Source organism: Pogoniulus pusillus, chromosome 9 (assembly GCF_015220805.1).
Source record: "Pogoniulus pusillus isolate bPogPus1 chromosome 9, bPogPus1.pri, whole genome shotgun sequence".
NCBI classification, from domain to species: domain Eukaryota; kingdom Metazoa; phylum Chordata; class Aves; order Piciformes; family Lybiidae; genus Pogoniulus; species Pogoniulus pusillus.
In genome coordinates this window covers 5,219,504-5,228,625 of record NC_087272.1, presented here as the reverse complement: position 1 = coordinate 5,228,625, position 9,122 = coordinate 5,219,504, and positions in this window count along the sequence as shown.

The window sequence follows — 9,122 nt, the reverse complement described above, 5'->3', positions numbered from 1 at the left end:
CACATTGTATGTTTTTTATTCTCTCCTAAGTATTTCATGGCTGCTGATTTGGAGACATGGCTCTTCAGGCCTTGCCAAGATGGAAGATTTTACTCTAAGTTTGTAACCATCCAGAAAATGTGAAACAGTTCTCTCAGTACATTGGGTAGGTGCTTTATCCTCGTTTGGACTAAGCATATGGTGTTCTTTGTGTAGATACTTGATTGCATCATTCTTGTTTGAAGCATGATGATTTGGCTTGCACCTCTCTTGTCCTGGTGTGAAGTGGGACGTGAGCGCATTGTGTTGTTCTGTTGTGTGTATGCTCTGGACATGCTGTCCTCTGCTATGAAACTGTGGAAAATTGCCCAGTATTTCTCTTGATTACTTCTGTACAGTTGCAGGTAAGTGCAAGGACGCAGCTATAGTCTGAAGAAAAGTACTGTAAGCAGGCAACTGTAAATAGGTGTACTTCTCTATTGAAAACACTGACTGCAGGCACTTCCCTGACAACCTAGTAAAAGAGGGCTTTGTGGTTGATGTGGTTACTGCTCCTGCCAAGCCTTCTCCCAGTCCAGCTGCAAGGTCCTATGCAGTTCAGTATGCTGCCTAGATGCCTCGCTGCTGCTGAGTCCTCCACCTTTCAAAATGTGGGAAGTACTCCTTTTTTTTTATCTCTGTGGGAAATAAACACATGGATGCCCTGTGAACGTCCTTGTGGAAGACAGACATCAGCAGGCAGCACACCAGCGTTATTTACCACTAGATGGCTGGACCTCCTTTTTGTCCAGCTCCTGGTTATGGTCCCTGCTCAGAGTGACTTAGAGCAGAACAATAAACTCGTTGTAAGCTCTCTGCCCATCTCCTTTACAGCTTAACATTTTTCAACAGCTGATGCTTTTAGCAAATTTATAATGAATAATTGAAACCTGACAAGCATTTCAAGGACCTTGTGCCTAAATTTCAAAGGATAGAGGTTTAGCAAAAAAATAAAATCACCAGCAAAAGCCCCCAACAACAAAAAACAAACCAACCAACAAAAAAACCCAACAAACCACTCCCTTCTTTTTTTTCACAGTATCACACAGTATCACAGTATCACCAAGGTTGGAAGAGACCTCACAGATCATCAAGTCCAACCCTTTAGCACAGAGCTCAAGGCCAGACCATGGCACCAAGTGCCACGTCCAATCCTGCCTTGAACAGCTCCAGGGATGGCAACTCCACCACCTCCCCGGGCAGCCCATTCCAGTGTCCAATGACTCTCTCAGTGAAGAACTTTCTCCTCACCTCCAGCCTAAATTTCCCCTGGTGCAGCCTGAGGCTGTGTCCTCTTGTTCTGGTGCTGGCCACCTGAGAGAAGAGAGCAACCTCCTCCTGGCTACAACCTACCCTCAGGTACTTGTAGACAGCGGTAAGGTCTCCCCTGAGCCTCCTCCTCTCTAGGCTAAACAACCCCAGCCTAAGTTTCATTACATTATACATGGAATGCAACTTTCACAGAGTCTTTGATTTCACAGGTTTATGTATAAGTGTGAAACATTTCAGAGTCCATCACTCGGACTGGGACATAGCATAATAAAGTCCAAAGAAGTTGTGACAGAGTAGCCACAAATTCTGATCTGGTGAATTTGCTGATGTAAAATGTTTACAACTTCAGCCAGTGACATTTATGTCACACTTATGTCGCTGCAATTTGGGGGAGAAATGTTTGTATTGAGCAAAATTAGCTTTCATCACAAAATCAACTAGGTTGCAAAAGACATTTAAGATCATCAAGTCCAACCTATCACCAACATTATCTAATCAAGTAAATCATGGCACTAAGTGTCACATCCAGTCTCTTGCAGGGATGGTGACTCCACCACCTCCCTGGCCAGCCCATTCCAATGCCAATCACCTGGCCCACCTGGCTACAGCCTCCCTTCAGGTAGTTCTAGACAGCAATGAGGTCTCCTCTGAGCCTCCTCTTCTCCAGGCTAAACAACTCCAACTTTTAAGAAAAAATATTTTCCTCATGGTCAGTCTCTTCAGAAAGAGACTTTTGGGTGGAAAAAAATCAGCTTTCCTGAGGACTGCAGGAGCAAGGAGGCCTACTTCAAAAGGCAGATTTCTTCTGCCTGAAAACAAATAGGAGCAACAGACCAAGTATGCTTCTGTTTCTCGAAGATAACACTTTTTTTTTCCTTATCAGTCTCCTCTTTGCATTTTTAGATCCCTTATTTATATATTTACTGGGTTCACATTGTGTGTTTATAGATAGATTCGTATCCTTGGGTTCAAAGCAACAGAAAGGTATGTATTAAAATAGCTGTTCTGCTGTCATAACATGAGCATTTTGTGCTTGCCACGTGCAGGAACAAGGAAAGGACAAGTAATACATAACTGAAAATATCAAACCTGGAAATCTCAGGTCACTTTGCTTTGTGAGGGGCTGAAAATATGTGAAGATGTGCCTAAATATGGTGATAAATGAAATAGTAAAATAGAGATTAATCTAGGAATAGGTCTAGAGTGGGATTTCTTTTCCAAATATTGCTTCAGGTATCAGTTACTTATAGTTCAATTTTCTTAAAGCTGTGACAGAAAACCAAAAGAAGAAGCTGATGGTATAATTAGTATGGTAGAGGAAGAACAGGAAATGAAAACAAGCTCCACCCATCCAAACTGACTGAGAAACATATGTTTCACTACCTATTAACAAATGACAAGGTTCTGAAACAAGTCTTCAAAAGTAATTGTTTAGCCCAATAAGAGTATTGGTGGTTACTTTGCTCTCACCTGCAGGAAGGTTTCTGGTTTCGTTAAGGGAACAAGAGAGTGAAAGGCTTGAAAACTTCCACTTACTGGACTTGCAAACAAATAAATTGTGTATTTTTCTGGGAGTACCTTCTTTATAAAAGTGCCTGAAGGTTATTTATGTGCAGGTTATTTATGAAGTGTAACCTCACCCTTGGGAAGCAGTCCAGAAACAAAGTCTGGAGTTCAGTTTGCTTACTCTCTGAACTCTCCAAAGCTCTGGAGTTCCCAAGTAAATTGAAGAATCCTGTAGCTGGCTTGAGTCTTATTTTCTGCTACTTGATCCTGTCACAAATGGCATGCTATTGCTGAGCACAGGACTATCTGCCAAAGACGTACACTACCACAGGTATTGTGTATTCCTCTCCTGACACTAGAGGAAGTAAAAATGTCAAACAATAGAGCACGGTTTAGTAATGACTCCTGTACTGCTATTTTATGCTGTTTGGGAATGTTTTAAAAGAATTATTTACCTTGGTCCTATGCAGGTCTACTAATATACAGGATATTGCTGTAAAATATCTATTAAGTGTTATGCTTTCTTTGTGTAATGTCTGAGAAAACTATCAATACCAAAGGTAAGGGAAACTCTGCTACCTTTTTATACAGCAACTGTTGTCCTCTGTGAATAGAGAAGGTGTGTATAAAGAACCAGAAACAAAGATGTAAGGAAATCAGGTTTAACACATCAGCTGCCTTCTTTTGGGATTACAGCTCACTTGCAGAACTCCTATACAGTCCTAATAAAGTGTTAGAGACCCTGGACACACTCTGTTGTGTACCCTGGCAAATAGGAGACACATTGCAGCAAAGACAGCAACCCTTTTACCACTGCTGGGCATGAACTCTTGACCAGGCTGACCCAAAATCTACTCCAATGCCTTTTAGCTTAAGTACTGTCCGTGGCCATGGCTGAAACCTTTTGTAAAAGCTGGGCTCTGAGAGTAATTAGTCTGCTAGCCTCCCCACCCACCATTCCAACTGCAACTTGCATTTGAAGCCCAAAGCAACTAGATTTGCAGTCCTGTGCTCTCTCATGCTACCTCCTGCTTCCACTCCATGACCTTCTGACAGATTTACAGATCTGTCTAGAAAGAGATGCCAGATTGATTCCTGAGGGGTTGTTTGTGTGGACAACTCTGATCCAGGCTCCCAGCAGAAAACAACAATCTGCACAGGAAGAGGGATGGGGGAAGCACAGGTGGCTTAGGGCTGAGTAAAAGAAACCCCCAAGGGAAACATACTCAAAGATTACTTGAAATAGTGGATTTGCAGAAAGTCTTACCACCATTAAAAACGTTCAGAGAAAACCCTCACTCTCCTGAGTGCTATTACAGAAGAAACACCAGATGTTAAACCTCTGAGCTGTGAAGCAAGGGGGGTCCTGTGTTATTTGATGAGAGCAATTCAGAGGGCCTTGAAAAACATAATGGACTTCAATGATGTAATGCTTCATTATAGGATAAATATTGTTTGCCATTTTGCAGAGAAGAATTACATCAGAACCTCCAGGTATATATACAGTATATAAGATATAGGATATATAGTGTGTGTATATATATATATATACACTATATAAATGCAGTAGTCTGCATTTGGGAAGGCCACAACTTCCCTATTTGTAGCCTAATTCAGGACTGCAAATCTGTGTCTTTTGTAGAATAATGCCTGTGTTTTATGTTAGGACAGCAGTAGGGCTCATTATGGACAAAATGCTTGTAAGATGCACTTCATAGTTAATGCACTTTGGATCCAGTTTTGATGTAAGAATATTTGGAACCACACTTGTGAGCTGTGCATCAGGTATATCGTACTAGTCCTGCTTCATCATTGCATAGACCTGTCAGGGAATTCAATAACAAAGAGCTCTGTGAAACTATGCAGAACAGAGGCTTGCTGAAACATTGCACTACAGGAACAGAGCTGCCTTTCTGCATACCTGCCCCAAGCAGCACCACAGTGCAGCTGTAGCCTGGCTGCTCCTTTGCCTTTGGCTTCACAGCGTGACGATGGAAGTATGCCACCGCTCCCAACCCTTCCTCTCACCAACAGCAGAGGTAGGAGGTCCTGGCTAAAGGGGTTTCTGTGTCAGTCTTCTTTTCCTTTTCTCACAGAAAAAAAAAGAAGGGTGTGTTATTATTCTCTATGGTTTCAAAGTAGTATTTTTGACACTAACACTCTATATCCCACTCTGCATACATTTGCTCCAAAGTGCCTTCTGCATCTTCATGTGTATCTGCTTAGCCTACTGCAAAACTTGTCAAGGCTCATCATGAACAAACCAGCTTGCAGATGGCAAGCAGCAGAGCTTGGTAGAGCAGGCTTTGTGGCCATTATTGCTGATACTTGGTGGCCCTCCTTATGTAATTTGCATACCAGTTAGTAACTCTTATCATCTTTGTTTCAAAACTTGCCTGGTCCTGGTTGGAACTGGAGTGAATACAACTTGCAGTTTCTTTATATACTTATTCTTACATCCAGAACACTTGACATAACAGATCCTTACACCAAAAGTACAGCACTTAGAGAAAGAAAAATAATTTTCAGCTACACATTATCCTGAGTAAGTAAAATTAGACATAATGCAGTTGCTTATCAGTTATTTGCTGTGCCTTCACCTCAGATTCTGGTTCTAACTTTGTGGATGAATAGAATTAGAGTCAGCAAGTTTGGAAAAGACCTCCAAGCTCATCCAGTCCATCCTGTCATCCAGCCCTATCCAATCAACTAGACCATGGCACTAAGTCTTTTTTCTTGAACACTTCCAGGGATGGCACCTCCATCACCTCCCTCGGCAGCCAATGCCAATCATTCTCTCTGTCAAGAACTTCCTCCTAACATCCAGCCTAGATGTCCCCTTGTTCTATTGCTGGTAGTCTGGGAGAAGAGCCCCCCCCCCCACCTGGCTACAGTGTCTCTTCAGGTAGTTGTAGACAGCAATGAGGTCACCCCTGAGCCTCCTCTTCTCTAGGCTAAACACCCCCAGCTCCCTCAGCCTCTCCTCACAGGGCTGTGTTCCAGGCCCCTCACCAGCTTTGTTGCCCTTTTCTGGACATGCTCCAGTATCTCAACATCTGTCTTGAATTGAGGGGCCCAGAACTGGACACAGTACTCAAGGTGTGGCCTTGATATATAGATATATGCTTAATGCTTTGTAAGTCATCATAACAACATTGTTGTTAGCAGATAATAATGATGATGGTTTGGTCATGCAAGAGGATATTATTATCCAGTACTGAGAGCTAAGTTTCATATGACAAAGCAGCTCAGTACTCCCCAGAAAGCCACTAACCAGTTTTAGCCACAACAGTAATTAGTACTTGCAGTTGTGAATTAAGTGAAAAGATCTGTGTTATTCTTGTGGGAAGCTGAAGGCATGCTCACAGCTTCCATATGGCACGTAATTCCACCACGGCCAATACAATCTGTATTACCATTTGAGTTTGGTCCTATGAAATTCTTTTCTCAGAGCTCCTTGTAAACTTAAAAACCACTCCCTCCATCAGTGGTCATTCATTTTCTAAGCAGAAAACAAAGTGTTTTCATGATTGCAAAACTATTAAATGAACAAAAGTGGCATTACAAGCTATTATGATATTTATACTGGAAAATATTTGGAGATAGATAACATCTCTATTGTTGCATGTCAGAAAACTCTATGGCTTCCTCATGCAAAATACTGCTGAGCTATGAATTTCAGCTAAAATGAAGTGTCTAGGAAATAACTAGACTTACAGAGACAGACATTGAATTTTTCTTGGACCGCAGTTCTTTCTCTCTGTGTGGCACGTGGGTAGATTAGCAATGTAATAACTCATCCAACTACAGTCTTCAATGTGCTGCTTAGCAATTTCTCATCTCAAGTCACTCAGTCTTGCATTTTTCTTCCCTGCAAAATGTCAAAGAATTCATAGATCAAAAAGCAGCAACTGACAGAAAGACAGAGGAGCTGGATCTAAGAAATGATTGAATCGAGTAACTGGGCTGAGAGTTCCTTACTTGGTGGGAAGTAAGAATTTCAGAGTCTGCAACTATGCCCCTTTTAAGATAGGAACGTCTCCAAGTTCCTGCTCTCAGACTTGGGCACTTTTTGGTTAGAAGTCTGTTACTACCTACATCTAGGTGGTAGGCTTAATCATTTGGAAGGGATGCTCTCTGATGTGAGCAGTAATTCAAAGCATTGCCTAGTGCTATGAAACACTGTGCTGCTAGAAACACTGCTTTGTCATTGAAACACTGTCTGTTGGTACTCTGGTGGCAGGTGAATTATAAAATAACAGAATTAGAATAATTGTCTTGCTATACTGCAAGGAAAGGTACTGTTGTCCCTGCTTAGTATTGCCTCAGGCTTTTGTGCCACATCATCACATTCGAACTTAATGTTGACTGGTAACAAACAGAGAATTTAAAGTGCCGTCATAGATGTCTTGCTCAGCTTCCAGACCTAGATGGCCAAAGCATATAAGAAGTGATCCACAAGACAGCACAAAACCAAAAGATGCTTAATTCCTGTTTGTCTAGGAGAGGAGATAAAATGTGTTTGTAATGAGAGAGACTGCTGGAGGTACAGAGGACTGCGTTCCAGCTGTCATTCTGAAAGATCAGTTACATACATCAAAGCTGTTCTGTTGCCTTTGCTAGCTGAATGCTCATTTCTGAGGCTGCACAGGAACTGTACCCACAAAATTAATTAAGAGCATGATTTTGTGTTCATTACCCTCTTCAAGTAAGTTCCCCTTTAACTGCTCAGGCGATAGGACAATGTTAAATGTTTCTGACTTCAAAATGACACTTGGCAATTACAATATTCTTGATTGAGAAAGCAAGTGAGGTTGTGTAATGTGCTGTCACTGAGGTAGGCTGCACTTCTTTGGAAATTGTTGATTTGGTATAAAGGGATTGCTAGGTAAACTATCTGAGATTGTTACTGAATTTATCATAAATATTGCTCTGCAATATTTTCCTTGTGCCTGTGAAGCATTCAAATGCTAAAGGGAGCCAATACATATTAGAAGGGTGTTATGACAGTAATATTATGTTTGTACAGGTTGTCATTAGTATTTGAAGCCACTTGTAAAAACAGCACCTTAATACATTATTATCATACCCTACTCTAAGTGGTGATGTGCTCTTACTTATCATTTACCCTGTTCTACCCTCTTCCAATGGATGGCCTTGCAAGGACACAGTATTAGCAATATTCTTAGTAACAGAGGAGTAGCTTTCATTGGTAATCACGTGTATTGATACACAGAGTTAACTTGTACAAAGACCACACATTAATTCATTTACCACTGCTTATTTTCATAGATTTATTTTGGGAAATTATTTTTTTCTTCTTAACATCTACCATGCCTGACAAATATTTTCCTTTTCTCTCAAAAGAGACACATGACCAAGGCCCCATCACCAGCATCTTGAACCAAACACTGTCTTCTGTAGTTCCAACAGTACCATACTTTTGAAGGTGTTTATCTTGCAGCCCTGCAGAGATGTGAAACGTATCACACAGTATCACAGTATCATCAGGGTTGGAAGAGACCTCACAGATCATCAAGTCCAGCCCTTTACCACAGAGCTCAAGGCTAGACCATGGCACCAAGTGCCACGTCCAGTCCTGCCTTGAACTGCCCCAGGGACGGCGACTCCACCACCTCCCCGGGCAGCCCATTCCAGTGTCCAATGACTCTCTCAGTGAAGAACTTTCTCCTCACCTCCAGCCTAAATCTCCCCTGGCGCAGCCTGAGGCTGTGTCCTCTCGTTCTGGCGCTGGCCACCTGAGAGAAGAGAGCAACCTCCTCCTGGCCACAACCTCCCCTCAGGTAGTTGTAGACAGCAATAATGTCACCCCTGAATAATTTACCACAAAGAAATCTTCTACCCTCTGAATTAAAAATATTGCACTGATTACTGGACCATGAAGCTTTAAAGACTTGAAACACTGAAATGATGCTATTTATTAGCTATTAATTATGCTAGCAGTGCCAGACCACGTGTACTCTGTATCCCCAACAGCATCTGGATACAGCTAAGCCACATAAACTTACAATTGACAGGCTCAGTCTAGATTCACAGTACCTTAAAATACAAACTTTATAAACATTGTAAAATAGTTCTTCATGCATTCCTCTGTGTAATTCATCTCAGTTCACACCTGAGGTGATCTGAAGGCACTCATTCAGCATAAGCTCGCCAGCACAATTACAGGCTTGCTCCTTCTCATTACATCAGCCAACACACAGCCACGCTGATCTTCTGGCTCTTCTCCCCGTGCATGACAAGGAGCGCTGTCCTCAGAGCAGCCAGGCTGTGTTATTCCCCACGGCCCCGGCATCGGCTCGTCG